This window comes from Podarcis tiliguerta (assembly GCF_965153285.1).
Source record: "Podarcis tiliguerta genome assembly, chromosome: 12".
NCBI lineage: Eukaryota > Metazoa > Chordata > Lepidosauria > Squamata > Lacertidae > Podarcis > Podarcis tiliguerta.
In genome coordinates, this window is record NC_139545.1 from 33,867,951 (window position 1) to 33,888,972 (window position 21,022).

The 21,022-nt window shown below is 43.2% G+C and overlaps 1 long non-coding RNA gene across 1 annotated transcript in view; it reads left to right on the forward strand.

Moving 5' to 3' along the window:
- The window catches only part of LOC310660775, a 206,225-nt gene that overhangs the window by 87,002 nt on the left and 98,201 nt on the right, over positions 1-21,022 (forward strand). Inside the window, exons 5-7 of the long non-coding RNA XR_014503633.1 lie at positions 6,027-6,141; positions 18,061-18,214; positions 20,460-20,649. This is a non-coding gene — a long non-coding RNA (uncharacterized lncRNA). The remainder of the gene's footprint in view (positions 1-6,026; positions 6,142-18,060; positions 18,215-20,459; positions 20,650-21,022) is intronic.

Below are 21,022 nucleotides of genomic sequence, written 5' to 3' on the forward strand. Positions count from 1 at the left end.
ATGGTAGAACCATCTGCAGTGCTTCTTTAGTACAGATTTTATGGAAAGAATTAAGATATTTTTGCAGAGTAATTCAGAATACAGCAGCTCCTTCCTGTACATTGGGATCTCTCTAGCCAATATCATGAGTGTTTTTTCTATAATATATGACAAAGAAATATGTTACATACTACATCTAAATGTTTACATCTGTATCTAAGTCTCACGAGCTGCATAAAAACATCTGTCTGAGAATGCAAGTGCCGATGAAGATTGAATGTGAAGGCTCTAGTTAATTCTAGCCACTTTTATCTTATAACCTTCTGTATGCACAGTGGGACATCCCAATAGTTTCCATATTATTGCATACTCTATCCCGGTGCATACTGAGTGAGGAAGTAGGTTATTTCAGCAACAGTTTCAACAGAACCAGTTTAAACTAAATCTAATTTATCTACCCATCCATTGAAATAGAAATTTCAACACAGTCTTCTCCACTAACTTAAAATTTCACACCTTCAATTTTACTCTCCTTGGACTCAAAATGTCACATTAGCGATAGATGGCACTATCCCCCCCCCCCCCAAGCTACAAACACATATAAATAGTTTGAATCTCGAGGCTCAGCACTGTACATGGGGTGCTGTACAGCTGTGAAAATCCTGGAGGAGAACTAAGTGGATAGTAACTGTGACTCATTCAGGGTTCCACACATCATACTTGATTCTCAAGGAGAAATAAATTACTGCACATTGATGCTTGTGTCCTTTTATTGACACATGTTATTGAAGCATGGCATAGCCCAGACTCTGTACTGAGTCAAACGCTTCCCTATTTCAGTTTCAAATTAGCTCATGCATTTGATTTGCATCTCTGAATTTAGAGCTGATTCACAGGTTATAGTCACCGTGCATATATCTTAAGTCCCCCTCCTGTTCAGTAGCCAGTTCACCTAGCTTTACAGTAAGCAGCAGAGAGGCTTTGCTTTCTCCAATAAAAGACTGCTCTTCCCTAGGAGGCAAATCATCTCTTCCCAGAGAAAGCAACCTGTCTGTTCACTTGTAGGACTAGCCCTGGTGATTATCTAACTCTTATTAGATGGATTTCCCCCAAATTGATTTCTGAACTTTGAATTTTATTGTTATTCATGTTTTTATACTGTATTTTATGCTGCTTCTACAATTAAGTGTTTTAAATTTGTTGTTAGCTGCCCTGAGCTCGGTTTTCTGAACCGGGAAGGGCGGGGTATAAATTAAAAAAATATTATTATTATTTATTATAGTTTATCATATACAAACAAGGCCAATATATCTATTTTCCAGGACTGTGTAGTCCTACCATCAGACAGAGTTGAGGCAGCTGCCTCAGATGTTAGGTACTGGGAGTGAGGCAGACAGAGGCAGTAGTATGTTGTAGAACAGAGTTCTGCATGCCACACAGCCTGACCTGTGCCCTCTAAGCCAGGCATGGCCAAGCTTGGCCCTCCAGATGTTTTGGGACTACAATTCCTATCACCCTGACCACGGGTCCTGTTAGCTAGGGATGATGAGAGTTGTAGTCTTAAAACATCTGGAGGGCCAAGTTTGGCCATGCCTGCTCTAAGCTATTCAGCTGCTCTGTGGTTCTGTGGCCTGTGTTGAAGATAGGGATGGGTGATTCCGTCAGCTTATCTCATTTTTCCTCTCTTAAGTCATCCATGTTTCCTTATTAGTTTATATATATATATATATTTAAAGATTGGTGAAATTTAATCAGCATTTTGGTGTGAATTTTTGCAGGACCAGGTGTAGTGAGCCCAGGCCATTGGGAGATGAGGTGTGTCAATGAGAAATAATAACAAAACAAATAGCATGGGATCTAACGGCCACAACTTTGTTGATTACAGATATCAGTAGGTTTTGGCATAGGCATTGGGTGCATGTCCTGAATCATCCAGCCTGTCTGCTGGGTGATGATTCCTTCAAGGTTGATAACTGGGTTTTAGGATTGCCCTGTGATGCAAATCAATTCCGTGGCAGGGGCAGAGGCTGGGCACCCACAGCAAAATAATTGTGGATGCCTGGGTCTCCTGGAGATGGAGCCAGTGATCCCAGGTTCAATCACACTGACACCTCCAGTTAAAAAGACCAGGTAGCAGGAGCACCAGAAGCTGCCTGATAAAAATCAGACCATCAGTCCAGCTGGCTCAGTATTGTCTGCATTGACATGATTAACTTCTCTACCAAATCTCTGTCTATACCTGAGAGTAAGCACAAGTTCTGAAGCATTATCACTCATGGCTGTAGAAGGGTGAAACAACATTCAGAGCCCAAGGGCAAACTGTGCCAGGTTCTCTTCGCCAAGACAGAGCAGTCTTCACCAACTGGGAGTACAAATGTTTTGGACTACAGTTCCTATCATCCATACCCACCATGGTTAATTATCAGGGATAACGGGAGTTGTAATCCAAAACATCTGGAGGGCGCCAGGTTGGTGAAGGCTGCCATAGAATATTTCCAGACATCGCAATCAAGTAGTTGATAGCAGATGTGATTTGCTTTGGCACCTTGTCAAGAATATTTCTCGTGTTTCTCCTATTTCTTCAAAACGGACAATAACTAAAGCTTAGTAAACAGAGAGAATCTAATTAAAACCTGATATATTCTTAATTGATGGCAGCAAATGCAACCTCATAAGCACTCCTCCCTCTTTTTTTGTAGGCATAGGCAGTTTCCTTCTCCGAAACCTGTACCCTGTAGTGAGAAGTATTGCTTGTTCACTCACAATTGGCTTCAGATAATAGTGTACTTCAAAGTGAATTCTTTATTCACCTGCGTATTTAATGATGTCAATGAGCTCTCATTATCACATTTAATTGAATAATTCAACAAGGTAATGTGCCAGCCACAGACACTGTAGGGCTGAATTTGTCAATGCATCTTTCTATGGTAGTAGTTATGGCAACCATCTCTAGCGCACAAAGCTCTTGCAGGATAGATATTCTCTATGCATGCAACAGAGCATACAAAATTCCTTCAGCAGCACACAAAAACAATGTATGCAACAGCATAGTTCATTGGATTGTGATAGGTTTTTTTTTATTTAGGAAAAAAAACACAGCCCTGGCTTCTTGGTGATAATAGATCTAGAGTGCATGCCCTACTCTTTTGTAGACACAAGGGGAACATTTTTTTTTTTTTTGAAGTGTTTGACCTTCAAGGCACTCTAATTGAGGAGCACCACTCACAGCTTGTTCCATACCCTTTTCATACCATCTCCAACTGTGATCATATGTACTGTCGTTGGCTAAACCGGGTCAGGTGAACTCTTGTAGTGCAGACCACCAGGGATCACAAAGATGTACTGGCAGGGGTGCGGAGAGCACTTTTTACTACTGAATATGCTGTGAACTCACACAAGGAATTTCTGAAATGGCTGAGCTGCCTTAGCATGTGATTTGTGCTTATGATCATAACCTTATTCAATTAAACACAAAGTAAATGCGTCGAGATGACTCTTATGTTGCAATCGGATACCCGTTTCCCCGGAATAAGCCCCATTTAAGTCAATGGGACTTTCTTATGAGTAGACATGTATAAGATTGCACAGGCTACAATCCATTGCACACCTACAGGAGAGTAAATTGTTTTTAATTTAGTTGGATTTGCCTCTGTGTAAACTTGCTTAAGGTAGTGCTCCTATTCATTTAATTGAAGAGTTGGAAGATGAGTTGTGAGGGCAAATGATTATTCACCTATCTTTATTGCCTCTTAATGCCATGTCAGTTCTAATCTGACCTTCAGTATAAAAAAATAACATTTCAAAATCCTAATTTGCTCTGCCCCTGATGTATTAAGTATACATTAATAGCATTCCCATGTATGTGTTTGGATAGTTTTAGACTGCTATCCTGTATCCTGGAGTTAAGTCCCATTGGGAGGGCATTTATTTTTATTATTATTTGGGTAAGGGGGCATTATGTGTAGTGTTTCTATGTTATTGGTTATGAAAGATCAGTGAAACATTGCACATGGGTTTTTGGAGAAGAGAAGTAAAAGAAAGGAAGGAAGGAAGAAGATTCTGAAGTCATCTCTGCTAGCAAATGGTTTAATGAAATCACATTCCATAAGATGAGCTCAAATCGCTAATATTGCAATGTAATATCCACTGTGAAGAATAGACTGAACAGGGCAGGCACCTGAAAAAATGAAATATTTTCCACATTTCCTATATGACACTATGGTGAATTATTGAACACAAAAGCTCTTTCTCCCTAAGGTAATTTGTCACCTGGTACAGATCTTTTAACAGTTGGGTTTACTTTCCATCTGGTAGAGCCAGTGGCGTAGCGTGGGGGGTGCCAGGGGTGCGAGCCGCACCGGGCGCAACATTTGGGGGGGCGCAAGTCCAGAGGGAAGGGACAAGCAATCGAGGCTTGGTTGGGGGGAGGGATCGTCGTCTCCGTTTGGCCGGCCCCCCTCGAGGAAGCGGGAGGGAAAAGAGCCGGGAGCAGCTGCAGCAGCAGGGAGGAGGAGGTGGAGGAGGAGGAGGTGGAGGAGCAGCAAAGCCGGGAGGAAGAGGTGGAGGCGCCGCCTGCCTGCCGCAGGATCTAATCCGAGCCTGCTAATCGCTTGCTCAAAGAGGCAAAGGAAGAGGTGGAGGCGGAGCCACTGGCCCGGCAGGGAGGAAAGTTGGAGAGAGCAGCGCGCCTGGGCGCAGCGAAGTTGGGTAGGTGCGTGCGCCCTGGCTGGCTGCCCGCCTCCCGGGCTCAGTGCCTCCATGACCCCTCCAGCGGCGATGGGAGAGATCGGGGGTCTGGGCTTCCGAGATACCCTGGAGTGAAATCCTGCTTCACCTTCTTGGGAGTCCCTCTCTTATGCTTTGGGGGGGGGGTAGCAAGGGGGAAGAATAATGATTTCCTCCACCACCAGCCCCAAATTCTATAGTAAGAGAAATTGGGGGCCAAGCCAACTGGGGAAATGGTGAGTCTCTAACTATAGAGCTCAGGTATTTAGGAGCAAGCTGGCTCTGCCCATAGGGAGGAAAAGCACTCTGTGCAAGCTCAGAAAACCCACGCCATGCCACTGCGCGCTCGCACTCGCAGCTCTCTGCCCCTACCTGGCTCACTCACTCTCTCTCACTGCAGTGCTGGCTGTGCGAATCCGATCCAAGTCGCCCACTGTGGAGGGGAGGGTGCTAGGCGTGCAGTGCGGTTCGGAGGGAGAGCGAGGGACTATCTGGGGGAGGGACAGTGCAGCGGGGGGGGGCGCAAATTACTTGCCTTGCCCCGGGTTAGGGGGCGCAAATTACTTGCCTTGCCCCGGGTGCTGACAACCCACGCTACGCCACTGGGTAGAGCCCACTAGTCCATGGTCACATCAGGCTGAAACCTAAACAGTAGCTGTAATCATCAATTAAAAGGTTCACAGAGAGTCTTGAGGTTTTTTGTGGAATTCTTTCTATGGTACCTTTTTTTTAAAAGGGGGAAGGGGCAATTATAGTCAAAGTGGTTGGGTGTTATCTTTAGTTGATGCAGTTTAGTTATCTTCATAAATTCATTGAAACTATTCTAATTTGCACAAAGTAGAGGGTTGAATACTTTGCCCTTCCTACTTTGTGGTTGGGGAAAGGAGCTATTATCTGTCAGAAGCTAGATCTGAACAATAGAACTGTATTTATTTGAAATTGGTGTGGGATTCTTCCAACTTCTTTGGCAAATTATACGTATGATTTTTTTATTATAATTATAAAGGGTTACATTGATTGGAGTTGTTTGGGGGGAAATGTAGCCAACAGGGCACCCTCCAGATGTTGCTGGAATCCAGCTTCCATCAGCCCCAGCAAGCATGACTGATGGCCAGGGGTGATGGGAGTTGCAGTCAAAAAAACATCTGGAGGGCAACACATTGTGTATCCCTTCTTTCTGCTATAGCTGTAGGGATTGAATTTACTTATGACAGAATTCTCCCTTCTGCAATACTCTGTACTGGGCAGGATTCCGTCCTCCACTTTCACCTACATTATTCTAGGTCAATTCTAGCAAAATAAATATCTTTTTTTCTTTTCAGGGGGAACACAAAGGAAAACTAGCCCCTAGTTATGGAAGATAAAAGACAACAGCACAGCTCTCACAAACAATAAAAGAAATGGCAGACCTGTTTCCGGACTGTAGAGCTTCTGATGGTAAGTTTTGGTTAGTGTGATCAAATGTTTACTCCATCCATTTTTTATGTTAATTTTTGAAAAGAAAATCTGACTTGAATATTCATTTTTACTAACATAATGCAGGAAGTAATAAGCCCTACACACTTTCCAGAATCTTTTTTTTTACTTAAGTGACACCTTCTTTTAGATGGATAAGAAATGTGAGTGATCTCCCTTGAACATATTTCATTGGTCTGCTAATATGTAATGAAAAATAGCTTAGCTGGAGACTTGCTCGACATGTCTGAGACTGTAAGGTGTGCTTCTTCTTCTTCTTTTTAAAATATAGCTTCCCAAGATAATCCCAGAAAAACCTTTTCTTTTCAAGAGTCTTCCTTGACTTAAAGACAATAAAGGATATAGTTTCAAGAAGCTGTTCCCTATCTGTCTCTTTATAGCATTCAGTGGTATCTTATAGGGTGAAGGTGAACCAGTAAGTGTTCAGCTAATGATCCTTCCGGGTTTGAATGATAATGAAAGGAACTGACTGGCGAGTTGATGCAAAAGACGGGCTCATCTTGAAAGGCTTCATAAGCTTCCTCCAACGTAGCAACTTGAATTTATTCTATAGAACTGTTAACAGCACTGGGGAGTTTCCTCTGGCATGTCTGAACAGTTCTTTTTTTCACAGCTTGTGTGAATACATTTTCGAACAGCGAGGCCCAACTGGGTATATTTAGACAGGTCTCACACCCACACCATATTTCAAAAATGACTCTAAATGTCAGGGAAAGTATCCCCTAAAGCAGATGCTGTTGGACTCCAGTTCACATCAAGTACCATCCACCTGGGCCAGTAGTCAGGTCATGCTTAGAGTTGGAGTACAGCAACATCTGGAGAGCAATAGGTTCCCCCACCTCTGCTCTAGTGCAGGCATAGGCAAACTCGGCCCCCCACTTGTTTTGAGACTGCAGTTCCAATCATCCCTGACCACTGTTAGCTAGGGATGATGGGAGTTGTAGTCCAAAAACAGCTGGAGGGCCGAGTTTGCCTATGCCTGCTCTAGTGCATGACTCTATCCACTTCCATGCACTTACCTAGGCCCCATCTGCACTATACATTTAAATCAGTATCGTACAACATTAAGCAGTCTTGGCTTCTCCAAAAGAATCCTGGCAAATTTAGCTTGTTAAGGATGCTGATAACACCCTTTAGGTGTTTGGAGACTCCATTCTCTTCACAGAGTTACAATTCCCAGAGTTCCTCAGAAAGAGGGAATGACTCCACATTTTTTGGTGTCATCTGCCATTCTCTCTACCTTGCCTCCCAAGTGCCCTAGAATGATGTTGGGTCTGGGGCATTCAAAATGGTGGGCTAGACTGCCAACACAGTTACTGTTGCTGCTGAAACATGGGGGGTGGGGGCAGGAGAGAAAATGAGTTCAGCTGCTAAAATGAGTTCAGCTCTCCAAACTTGGAGAATTTCTCTGCCCCTCACTCTTGAAGAAATTCAGTGAAATTGTTCCTTCAGTTACTCTGCCCAGAAATTGGGTGGAAAATTTCTAGAGCCCATTTGTATAAAACACTACTCTGAATATTGTTGAAGGCTTCTCAGTTCTGCATTTCTGGTCAACAAAAGGCCCTGCAAGAGTGTGCACAGAGCAAGCAAGTACGTGCAGGTAACAATAAAGGTAGTATTTTACCCAAAGACCACAGTCATCATAATTATAGTCATACAAATCACCATGTTGAAAGAAAAATCACACATTTTTCAGATTCCACTGGTAAACTTTCCCGCTGTGAATTAGACTCAATCTTAAGTATGTGGAAAACTTCTGTAATTTGGACCACAGCTGCAAATGAAAGATTGGAATTAGTGCAACTTTGTTTTCATCACAGAATTTTCTTAAATCTTCATTGCTTTATCAAAAGAATGTTGGGCAGTGGCAATGTTCTGCCTTACAACAGTCCTATTATTCAGTTGTGGGGAATAAGGAGGAGGGGGAACCCTAAATGAATAGAATGATTACCTTTAATTACCACTTGCTAACTCAGCTATGTAAAATAAGTATTTCTTTATTAAAACGAATGCTTTTGAAAAGCACATCAAGTGCATCAATGTGAATTGTCCTGCCAATGGACTCCAATATTAATCTTAGCACAGCAGCACTGCTGAGAACAGAGGTCTCTCCAGGATTTCAATAGAAGTCCCTTGCCGGATCTAAATTGTGAGTCTGGCATGAAAAAAGATAGTTGCAGCATCTGTTGTCTTTTGCTGAACAATAGTAATAAAAGCTCATTCAGCTTTTGAGACTGGCTCCTTTCCATTAAAGGAATGAATAGCGCCCCCCCTTTCTTTCCCCTTATAATTATATAAGAAAGGCATGAAAATGATTTACGGAAATATTAACAGATTATTTTCCCCCACGAGTTTTGCACTTCTAAAGCCAATCCTATATTTTGCTAGCAAATTCAAATAAGGGAACTATATCCTTTTGTACTGGCAGTATGCAAATGTTGCAAATTAATTACATGCTGCCCATATCCAATTATACAAACTGACTGAAATACAGAGAAAAATATTCTCCATTCATTTTTGTGTGTAAGTGTGTGTGTACACACACACACACACACACTTATTTTTATTTTATTGATTTATTAAATTTGTATTCTGCCCTACATCCGTAGATCTCAAGGCAGTTCACAACATAAAATTACAATATAAAAACACAAAATACCTAATAAAAATAAGAAAAAACTAGACCAAAAATCCTCCCTCACACAACACATTTAAAAGGGCATCGGATGTTAATCAGCCAAAGGCTTAGTTGAAGACAAACATTTTTGCCAGGTGCCTAAAGGGGTATAGTGAAGGGACCAGCCGAACCTTCCTGGGGAGAGCATTCCACAAACAGGGAGCCATTGCAGAAAAAGTCTGTTCTAATGTTGCTACCCTCTGGATGAAGCCCACAAAGAAGGACCTCAGAGGATGATCTCAGGGTCTAGGTAGGTTCATATGGAAATCAGCCATTTTTCGTGCAAGCCATTCTGCTAGGACATCTGTTGTTGTTTAGTCGTTTAATCGTGTCCGACTCTTCATGACCCCATGGACCAGAGCATGCCAGGCACCCATGTCTTCCACTGCCTCCCGCAGTTTGGTCAAACTCATGCTGGTAGCTTCGACAACACTGTCCAACCATCTCGTCCTCTGTCGTCCCCTTCTCCTTGTGCCCTCAATCTTTCCATAATCAGGGTCTTTTCCAATGAGTCTCCTCTTCTCATGAGGTGGCCAAAGTATTGGAGCCTCAGCTTCAGGATCTGTCCTTCCAGTGAGCACTCAGGGCTGATTTCCTTCACATCTAGTACACTGCTAAGGGACTTTAGTGTTATATTGAATTCTTCCCTAGAGGTTTTTAGCAGTGGCTGGGTGGCTTTGTTGGTGGGTTTCAAGCATCAGCAGTAGTTTGGACTAGTTGACCTTGGAGACACCTTCCAGCTCTGATTCTATAAATAATATTCCTAGCCTCTTTCATGCACAGATGAATGCAAAAGCTTGCCAGTTCCAGGGTGCCATATTGCAGCTGCACCAGTTTCATTTAATTCTGAATGGTTGTAAAACATGTGGTGCCTCCAACTTTGCCCATCTCCCCCCCCCCCTTTGTGTGTTTGTTGCGGAAGGACTCTGGTAGCCTGGTATCTCCGAGGGCATCTGTGACACACTGCATAGCTTGAGGGAAGTTTAGACACACATCCTCTGAAGTCAATTCCCAGATTTCCCTGTTCACCCATGAAATTTTCATGAGTCCCAGCTTGTAGTTAATAATACAGAACCTTCTCACATGGTGATGAATTAGATAAAGATCAAAATGCACTTTCCAAATTTAAACTGCTATATAAAAACAACAACACTAATAGTAGTAGTAGTAGTAGTAGTAGTAGTAGTAATGAGTTAATATCAAGAAAATAGTTGCAGGTAATGCAGTAAATGTCTAGGTTTGCTTTCCAGGACAATGATATTCTGGATAAGTACTATAGCTCAGTGGCAGAGCTCATGCTTCACATGCAGAAAGTCCCACTTTCAATACCTGGCACCTGCAGTTAAAAGCATCAGGGAGCAGGTGATGGGAAAGACCACTGCATGAGACCCCCCATAAAGCAGATATGGGAACCTTTGGCCCTCCAGATGTTTCTGAACTACAACTCCCCTCTTCCCAGGCTGTTGGCCATGCTTGCTGGAGCTAAAGGGATTGGTAGTTCAACATCTGGAGGACCAAAAGTTCCCAACTCGTACTGCAAAACCCTAGACAGTAAGAGTGAAATCACAACGAAATTTACATACCGCTTCATTGTAAGGAAACCTCTAAGCGGTTTACCAAAAAATGAAATGATCAATTAAAAAAAAAAGTTTAAAATAGGTACTTTAAAACATCATCGTAGTACTGAACCAAAGCATGTAAAATAAATAGTTCAGTTTTAGGGATCTTCTGATTCTATTAGTAACTAAAACTTGGAACTCCTAGATGAGGATATCCTGCAGTATGATTCTAAGTGGATATTATGATATCTTCGTAGAGTTTTCAATAATTCATTGAGAATACTTAAATATCACCAATTAGCAAACCTGATACCAACAAGTTGAGGAAATGGCAGCATAAAATCACACAGACCTGATACCATGCAGTTACCTTGTCTCTAAAGTTCCCATTTATCTTCCTTGAGCTGCTTCTTTACTCAAGAACACAAAAGGTGAGACATGTAAATTTTACAATTACCCCCTGTTCTCTCACCAGCTTGAACTCCCACAAATGTACTCTGGCTACAGTTTTCTGTTTTGTGGACTAAACAACAAGGGGTACACTCATACAATAAACCTCTAATTGGGTTTATCAGTGACTTGCAGGAGCCTTATGCTGTAAGCATTATGTGTTGGGCATCCTGGCAAGAGTTCACAATGGCTAAAGCAGGATCAGATAGCTTATTGATCAGTGATCACCATATTGGAGATGACTGATGACTGCACAATATTTGCATGAAGGTAATCAATGTCACAATTTGCCTTCAGTTTAGGTGAAACATGGAAAGGACTGCTTTTTAGGCTTTCACTGTTTGTGACCAATCAAGCCAAATAGAGGACACTAAGCTATTGGTGGTAGCCTGTCCTCCAGATGTTAAGTACTTAAGAACAGCCATACTGGATCAGACCAAAAACCTATCTAGTCCAGCATCCTCTTCTTATAGTGGTCAACCAGATGCCTATAAGGCGACTGTAATCAGGATATGAGGGCAATATCCTTTGCCTCGCTATTGTTGCAACACTCAATCTATACTGAGATGCATATTGCCTCTGATGACCGTAATGACTAGTGGCCACTAATAATCCCCATCTTCCAGGAATTTGTCTAATACAGCATTGTGACAAGGAGAATTCTACCATTAATAATATTTTCCACTAGTTTCCCTAGAACATGTGTTAAGCTAACTGTTATATAATTTCTGGAATCTCATTTGAATCCCTTATTTAAAAATGGTGTTACATTCGCCCCTTTCCAGTCCTCAGATATGGAAGTTGATATTACAGACGAGTTGCATTTTTTAAATCAGCAGTTTTGTGCTTGAGCTCTTGGGTGGGTGTCATCAGGACCTGGTGATTTATTCATTTTTGATTTGTCAGTAAGGCCTACAGCTTTGTCCCTTGCCACAACCATTTGCGTCAGTTTCTCTTTTCCTGAGAAAGTTAGTGCCAGTACAAAGATCTGCCCTGCATTTTCCTCTGTGAAGGCATCTGTAAATAATTCATTCACTTTCGCTGCAATCTTCCTTTTCTCCTTCAGCAAAGTCAGGACTACTTTGTTGTCCAAAGGTCCAACCACCGCAGGGCTGCTACAAGACATTCGGCTACCTGAGATTGACCCAGCCACCTCCATCCCTTCTCTGCTGCCTCCACCCCACCTTTTCCTCCTCCCTCCCTCCCTCTGTTGCCTCCTTTCAACCTGCTTGACTACTCAATGTTCTTCTCTTCCTTTGCCTGCTCTCCGCTTCTCCGTTTGCTCAGCTAGCTGCAGAGACATGTTAATGAAACTCACTCCTGGTCTCAGTCTGATGAAGAGCTCATTGAATGAGGCAAAGAGTGCCTGTGCTGCCACAGCTTTAAAAATGCAGCTTAAATATATAATTTAAAAATTCTTTAAGCTTCAAAATGCAAGGAAATGCTAAACTCTATTTTAAAGCTGAGCATTTTAACACTCTGCAAATCAGTGGTGGCATAAGCACTTGACGGATAACCTCACCCACAATGCCTTGCTCTGAGAAAGAACCTCTTCCTCAGAGCAAGGCCAGGAGCCCCTGCACAGTGACAGTCTGTGGAAGCGGTTGGATGGATGGATGGATGGGTAGGTAGGCATGGAGGTGGAAGAAGCAAGGAAAGAGTGGCAGACAGCAGTGGCAGCCACTGGCTAGTAGTGGCAGTGGGTGGGTGACCAGTTAATTGTGATGGGGGATGGCCAGGCCTATAGGCAGTGAGCTGGTTTGAAAGGTGCACAATCTGTCATTTTTCACTATCCATTGCCTGAGGATCACCTCATAGAAGGACCAGCCCTGCCCAACTGCCTGCCCAGCTGTTTTTCTGCATCTCACGTATTTAAATATTGTTATCCGACTTGTGTGGTGTTTTTTTAACAAAATGTTCCTCCTTTAGCAGTAGACTCCTCTTACCTAGGTGCCAGAATGGTTTAATTCACATGAAAGTTCAGATTAGAGAGCCTTCTACAGGTTAAGAACTTAATTCGTTCCGGAGGTCTGTACTTAACCTGAAACTGTTCCTAACCTGAAGCACCACTTTCGCTAATGGAGCCTCCTGCTGCTGCCGCGCCGCCGGAGCACAATTTCTGTTCTCATCCTGAAGCAAAGTTCTTAACCCGAGGTACTATTTCTGGGTTAGCGGAGTCTGTAACCTGAAGCGTATGTAATCTGAAGCGTATGTAACCTGAGGTACCACTGTAATTAGTCCGGATGGCTAAGACCCATTCTTGTAATGAGGGAAGGTTTCCACACAATAAAAAGTGTTTGGATGCAGCAAAGCTTTTATTGGCAAGTATGCAATGGGCTATACAGTGTTTTGAGCGCTAATGGTTCTCCATCAGAAGATTACTGATTTCAGGCATTTCCTTTCCTAGTTTCCAAGAGTAATGAAAGAGTTTGCAAGACACAGATCTTATGTAGCTCTTATTGTAGAACACGAAAGGAAACTATTGAAATAAACCCTGTTATATTTTTATAAAATAACTTACCCGTATTACACTGTTTCACTTTCTCTCATTTGAAAGCATAGTTGCTGTCACTCTTTGATGCCTGGCTTACAAATATTTCTGAAAGTGAAGGCAGAATTGATTAAAGTTTATTCATACAAACACTTTTGTCTTCACACAATAAATGGGCAAATTCCATCCACAATAAATGTTCTGCTTGTTAAGGGCAGAACAGCTCCTAAAATATGAACAATCCATTTTTAAAAACAAAACAAAACCATGAATGTACCGTATTTTTCGCCCCATAGGACGCACTTTTTCCCCTCCAAAAATGAAGGGGAAATGTGTGTGCGTCCTATGGGGCGAATGCAGGCTTTCGCTGAAGCCGGGAGAGCGAGAGGCATCGGTGCGCACCGACCCCTCTCGCTCTCCAGGCTTCAGGAAGCTATCCGCAAGCCTTGCAAGCCCTGTGGGAGTTCCCACAGGCTCACAAGGCTTGCGGGCAGCAGCCTGCCGCCCGAAGCACGGGGAACCCTCCGGAGGACTCCCCGTGCTTCGGGGGCGTGTCCGCAAGCCTTGCGCGCCCGACGCGAGGTCCCGCCGAGCGCGCGAGGCTTGGGGCGGCAGCCTCCCGCCCGAAGCACGGGGAGCCCTCCGGAGGACTCCCCGTGCTTCGGGGCGTGTCCGCAAGCCTTGCGCGCCCGACGGGAGGTCCCGCCGAGCGCGCGAGGCTTGGGGCGGCAGCCTCCCGCCCGAAGCACGGGGAGCCCTCCGGAGGACTCCCCGTGCTTCGGGGGCGTGTCCGCAAGCCTTGCGCGCCCGACGGGAGGTCCCGCCGAGCGCGCGAGGCTTGGGGCGGCAGCCTCCCGCCCGAAGCACGGGGAGCCCTCCGGAGGACTCCCCGTGCTTCGGGGGCGTGTCCGCAAGCCTTGCGCGCCCGACGGGAGGTCCCGCCGAGCGCGCGAGGCTTGGGGCGGCAGCCTCCCGCCCGAAGCACGGGGAGCCCTCCGGAGGACTCCCCGTGCTTCGGGGGCGTGTCCGCAAGCCTTGCGCGCCCGACGGGAGGTCCCGCCGAGCGCGCGAGGCTTGGGGCGGCAGCCTGCCGTCCGAAGCACGGGGAGCCCTCCAGAGGGCTCCCCTTGCTTCTGGCGGGTGTCCGCAAGGCTTGGGGCGGCAGCCGCAGCTGAGGGGGGGAAATAAATTTTTTTTATTCATTTCCCCCCCCAAAAAAACGAGGTGCGTCCTATGGGCCGGTGTGCCCTATAGGACGAAAAATACGGTATAACAGCACTGTTCAGGGAGATTTAGAATTTCCAAGCCTTTATTTGCAATACCTACTCCTTTAAAATTGAGAGATTGTCTAAGATAATAATACTAAAAGAAACCATAGTTACTGCAGAAAAGGATTTTTATTGTTTACTTTGTAATTCCTGAACCCTTCAAAACACATCTTGTCTTATGGCCACACTGATAATGGTTACAAACACACTTTGTAAAAGCTGGACATTTTAAAAGAAGTGTGTCAGCAGCAGAATCACATTCCTTGGTGTCTTGCCTTGGTGTGGTCCAGTAGCTGCTAGTGCCCATTGTGACTGTTGCAGCAGAAAGCTAGGGGCCCAGACAGGAGGTGGAACCAGAGCCAATGATAAACAGTGTCAACTAATTTTAGATTTGCCCCCATCTTATTTATTTATTGCATTTATATACCTCCTTTTTCTCCCACTCCTCATTTAATCTCCATTATGTTGGGAAATATGGAGGGCACAAGGAGAAGGGGACGACAGAGGACGAAATGGTTGGATAGTGTTCTTGAAGCTACCAGCATGAGTTTGACCAAACTGCGGGAGGCAGTGGAAGACAGGAGTGCCTGGGGTGCTCTGGTCCATGGGGTCACGAAGAGTCGGACACGACTAAACGACTAAACAACAACAACAACAATGCTTTGAGTTCTATAAGGGCAACACTGAGACTTCAGAGGAAGAAGCTAACAGGCAGTGCCACCTCCTGAATTGGTTGTAAGAAAAAAGACAGGGTGGGTGGTACTGGTTGAGGGCAGATTGAAGTTGATGGGACAGTGCCCTATTTGCTGTAATGGATCAGCTGCCACTGGCCTGGTCCATTGTCCCTGAGCTAGAGCCAAAGAGGTTTCTGTTGTTACTTCCATAGAGCTCATGTAAAAACTGTGTTTCAGTTCCCTTGATGAACAAATCATGAACCTCTTGCCCCACAAATGTTGCTGGACTACAGCTCCCATCATCCTTGACCATCGGCCTTGGCTGGCTGGGCCTGTTAGGCATTCAAGTGTAACAGTATCTGGAGTGCCACAACTTCCCCAGCTCTGCTCCTATACAGAATCATAATTCTAGGGTTCAGGATCATGACAACTGAGAACCATTATGGTTAAATAATTCTGAAACAGGCATAAGATTGTAGTGCAAACAGACACAGGCCCAGATGAAGTTACAGTTGTGTTTTCAGTTTAAGGTTCACCATATAAAGATTCCTGTGGAGTCCTGTCAAATAAAGAAGGCATTTTATACATAACACATTTGAACCCAGACTGTAATATTTATTCACTATAGTCTCCAACTCTCCAGTTGTAGTAAATTGCAATTCCCTGAAGTTGGGCTGGGGTGGGGGAGGTAAGTCTTTAAGAAGTGGTGCCCAGAAAAATACTATAGGTAGTCAGGAGGCATGCCAAATCAGTTTCAGTTATCCATGTGTTTTATTAAGAACAGGAGTAGCACAACCAATTGTTAGTTCTGAGGCACTACAATCTTTCTACAGAATTCTTTCCTTATGCTTATGTTCCAAATAAGAATCTATAACTCTCATTGTGGTTTAGAAGACCCTCCAAGTCCCCTCCCCAAGCTCTTTCTTAAACACTTAGGTTTGACAAGCCCTCTTCCCCTTTTCTAACAGTTCACTGTGTAGGAACTCAAACCTATACAACTTGTGACCTGCTAAGCAGAATGTAACATTCCAGCCATGCATGGTGGTCCACCAGAGCCTTGATAAATCTCCTGGTTTTTTCTCTTACTAGCTGAGTGGATGAGCTGAAACATGTGGATGAGCATAGCTAGATCTAGTTCTCAAAATGTCCAATTTTGGGGGGGAAACCTACTAATTTTGCATAAGCGCTCTGCTTTGTGTGGGATAAACCAGCCTCATATAACTAATGTGCTTAACTTTATTTAATCCATGAAGGGGTTAAGACCATAGAGTAAACTGTTCTCCCTGGCTTAGCTAGGTCACATTGGGAGGGTTCCCAAATTCTTTGTTCTCGCTCTTTTCCACCATGTAACCAACTAGTAAATATGTCTGGGCTGCTTGCTCCAAGCCCAGACTGTGTGGCTTTAGCAAGCCATCTTTGTGTTTCTGTGCAAATAATTTAGAAACATTTACCAATTTTGCTATTGTATGGAAAAGTACATGAATTTGTAAGTAAACCGTTTTAAACTTACCCAATGTGTGGTCTCTTTCTGTGCTAAGGGGAAGTTGGGAGCTTTGGAAGAAAGGGGATATTTTCTGTTCTGACTTGCTTAAGACTTCTGCTCACAGAATTCCCTCAAGTCTTGCTTTTCTCTCTGAATCTCTTCTCCTCAGACAAAAACTTTCAGACCCTAAGGGCCAAAAATGTCATAGGTAAATAAATAAAATAGAAGCTCTAATTGCATATACATCATTGGTCCCATTTTACAGAAAAGGAACACTAGCGATGCCAAGAACAGCTAGCAAACTTAACAGCACAATGGAAGAAGGCATTTTTTGATTTTTAAATGTTGTTCATCCTGATGTAATTTGGCAATGAATTAAGGACCTACCTCACAAGTTGTTTTGAAGAAAAAATGGGGAGGTGGAGAACCATGTATGCCCCCTTGAAGGAAGATGGGATGTGAGTGTAATAATGAAAAAGGTTGTTATACACGGAGGTTGATTTTGTTTTATTTTTATCTTAAATCGGTTGTTTTTCTTGTTTAACTTCCTTACTTTTGAAATTTGCTTTGTGGCCTTAATATATATATTTAAGCTAAAGGATAACAATGATGAATTCATTAAAACAAACATTTCTGAATGGCAACACAAAATGTTTTGACTTCTACTAAGTAGAAAGAAACCTTTTGCTGCTTTAGCATCTCCCCCACCCGCCTACCTCAAGCGGACTTTGCTTTTCTGGCCATATTCTGAGACATCAAATGTTTGTTACAGCATGTCTAGACATGTGTCTTCCCAATAACAATTTGAATGGTGTGGGTCAAATGGTACACACAGGATCTTATTTATCAGGAGATGGAGTGTGGGAAACGAGGTATCTATCCTTCAATGTCTCTTCCTCCCTCTGGCTAATGATACCACTGATTGGTGAGGGAATAATATTTTCTTCAAGTAATTTCAGCAGAAATCTTCTGGACATGTAGTAGCATGTGAAAATGCCACTATTGTTTACTTATTTATTTCGTTTCTTGGCAAGCATTGCGTTTCATTAGGTACCCCCTGACACTCACTGCCTATTCAGCAGACATACTTTCAGAATCTTTTCTTTCCGGAATCTTTCTTTTCTTTTCTTTGTGTAAAGGGTATGTACCGGCTTTGTGGAATCCCTGTAGCAAGTTGTAAATGATGTATGAACTGAAAAATCTTTGCCTTGTACACAGTAGGAATACAGAAAGTGCTGTGCAGTCACTGCTGTGCTATGCTTTTTTCTATATATACAGACACACAGGATTCATCTCATATTCATTCTGACAAGTCCTTCAAGTCCAGATGTCTTTGGATGGGATGGATGGCTTGTGTGTAAATTTAGCATTGTCCTGTGCTTCCATATTATATATGAAAGGTCACTTGCAGGAATCTCAAAAATCAGGCCAGGTAAGCTACTTCTTCATTACACATTATGTGCTCTAGGCTTATTTCCTTTCAATACCAGCTATTTTTATTTTGCATTCCCATTATTTTTATGTCCTTTCTAGTGTTGAACTGAAATTTCTTGTAAGGCTTTTTTTTTCCCTGAGAAAATTTCTGAGGTTTTCTCTTTTCTCATCTCCCTTCGAAAAAGAAGGCCATATTTTTTTCTGAATATTCTACACTTTAAAAAAAGAAGAAGTATGATTGCTGACATTTTATTAAACAATGCCCTGAAATACTTGGTCTGGGGAATTGTGGATGCAAATTGGTGGCCTGGCTGCCAGCATAGATAATCTGAAAGGTGCAACCTTTTTTCTTTTCTTTTTCTTTTTTAGTTTAATCTCAATCTGTGCAATTGGGTACTGATTAAGAACTAGAAACAGCCCACATGCTAGGTGGCAGGAGGGGTGACTGTCTAGGGCCAATTGAATTTCCACTCGAATGTTCATCAAACAAGCTATTGTTTTCACTCAGCTAAAAGAGACCTTGAGAAGGTGCACCATCTTACTGTACTTTTTCTGCATATTTTTCTTCATGCTGTGACCAATGTGTGGCTGCTGCCTAGGGCTATTTGCAGATCTACCATTCAGTTCTCATTTTTTTTATACACATCTGATGAATATCTGCTCCATGAAATTATTGCTCCAGATAGATCATCAATGGACTAACTTGGACTACTTTGTGCTGTGCAGAAGCTCCTTTGCTGCAAATAAGAAGCACACACAGTCTTTGACCTGTACTATGGCGACTTCTCTCTCAGGACCTATCTGCATTATAAGGCCATTTTACACAATCAGGGCTCTGCTGAAGAATTCTGGGAAGGATGCTGAGAGTTGATAGGAGACTCCTATTCCCCTTTCAGACCTGTATTTCCCAGGTTTTACTGGAAAGAGGGATTGACTGTTAAACCACGCTTGAGAGCTATAGCTCTGTGAGGGGAATAGGGGGCTCCTAACTGTGCACCCTTAAGAAGCTATAGTTCCTAGGATTCTTTGGAGGAGGCTATAACTATTTAAAGACACCGCTTTAAATGTGCAGTTCAGATGGGGCCCTAATTAAGCTTACTTGCAAAGGCATTTCCATACTAGTAGTTCCAGCCAGAGCAACCTATTTCAGAAAGATTTCTTAAGGGGGAAAACCTCGAGAACAGCACAGTGAGGACTGAATATGCTCAGTGGTCATGAAATACTTACTGATCATTGAGGGAGATAAATGGAAAGGTGCATCCTGGGAAGGGCATGGCTGCCTGGCCGGAGAACTCCTTCAAAATTTGCTGAGGATCATACTTGTAAATGTTGGATTGAAAATGGATGACAAAACAAGACCTCTGTATTGTCCAATTCCAGTATGAAGATCACATATCCCCAAGATTCACATCATGGATATGGTTTACGAAAAAGCAGAAGACTCAGGAGTCAAGCCGTTTGTTTATCTAGCCAGTATTGTATACTCTGACTGGCAACAGCTCTCCAGGGTCTCAGGAAAGTCTTCTCCCATCACCTGCTGCTTTTAGCTGGAGACACCAGGAATTGAATTGTTGAATGTCTGTGTGTGCTTTACCACTGAGCAGAAGTAACAAGTCTACCACTGTGGTCTGAATACTAACTAGCTTTTCAAATTGGTTTAAGAAAAGCAGATAGCCACAGTTTCACAAGTGACTGAGAGGCCTCCTGGAACCAATACAGAAATATTCCCCTTGCCTGTCTCCAGGGAAGTGGCAATGTGCAGCTTATATCCCCACAAGGCATATTCAGTCTTCTTCATATTCTAAGGTAGGGTTTCCCAAACTTGGGTCTCCAGTTGCTTTTGGACAACAATTCCCACCATCCCTTGCCAGCAGGGGTGATGGGAACTGCAGTCCAAAAAACAGCTGGAGACCCAAGTTTGGAAAACCCTGCTGTAAGGTGTATCAAAAGAGGTTTGTTGAGGTTTCCTTGAAAGAGAGTCTGCTCACACTGCGGTGGAGACTGTATGCCTACACTTTACTCTTGGCACTTTATTACACAACGTGATTGGAGTCTTCCTCCTTCCCTAAAAACGCGATCAATGTGAAAAAACAAACACAATTTACTCTGTCACAGAGCACATTAGGCTACAGTGGTTGGTGCTGTAAAATAATTCCATGTGCCAGCCTTCAGTGATTACTTGCAGATATTTACTTTTAGCGCATGGCATATAGAACATTAAAAGCGTTTTGAAAATCCCACAGTTTTTCAACTTCTGAAGGATTATTAACTTCAAAGTCGGAAGAAATGTCGGCCTTCTATGTTTGGAAATGCCAGCAGCCTTTGCATATCCCCACCACAGTACCAAGCAACCCCCAGCAGAGAGGAGCGATTACTGCCTCGGTGGCGAGAGGATGGCTTTTGATCTCCTAACATATTGGAAATTACTTAAAGGTAAGCCATCTGCTAGCTGAGGAACAAAAATAGATTACATCACACCCTGCTAGAAAGATTGTGTTAAATCCTGTATATCAAGGCTTTTAATAATTCTATATTAAGTCAGCTAATAGGATTAGGGACACATTTTCCTTAGGCATTTTTCACCAACTATTAACAAAAAAAAAAAAAACCTCACCCACCCCACTTTTGGTGATGATCTGTAAAATTCAAGAGTGTTTCACTGTGAATGAAAATAATTCTTTCAAGAATGAAATGCTTCTTTAGATCCCAATTGGTCTCCAAAAGGCACTTACCGTAGGAGAGCATTTTCTGGATGGATCCTGGGGAGTGAGAAGAGCAAAGTTCCCATTATTATTATGCTAGCATG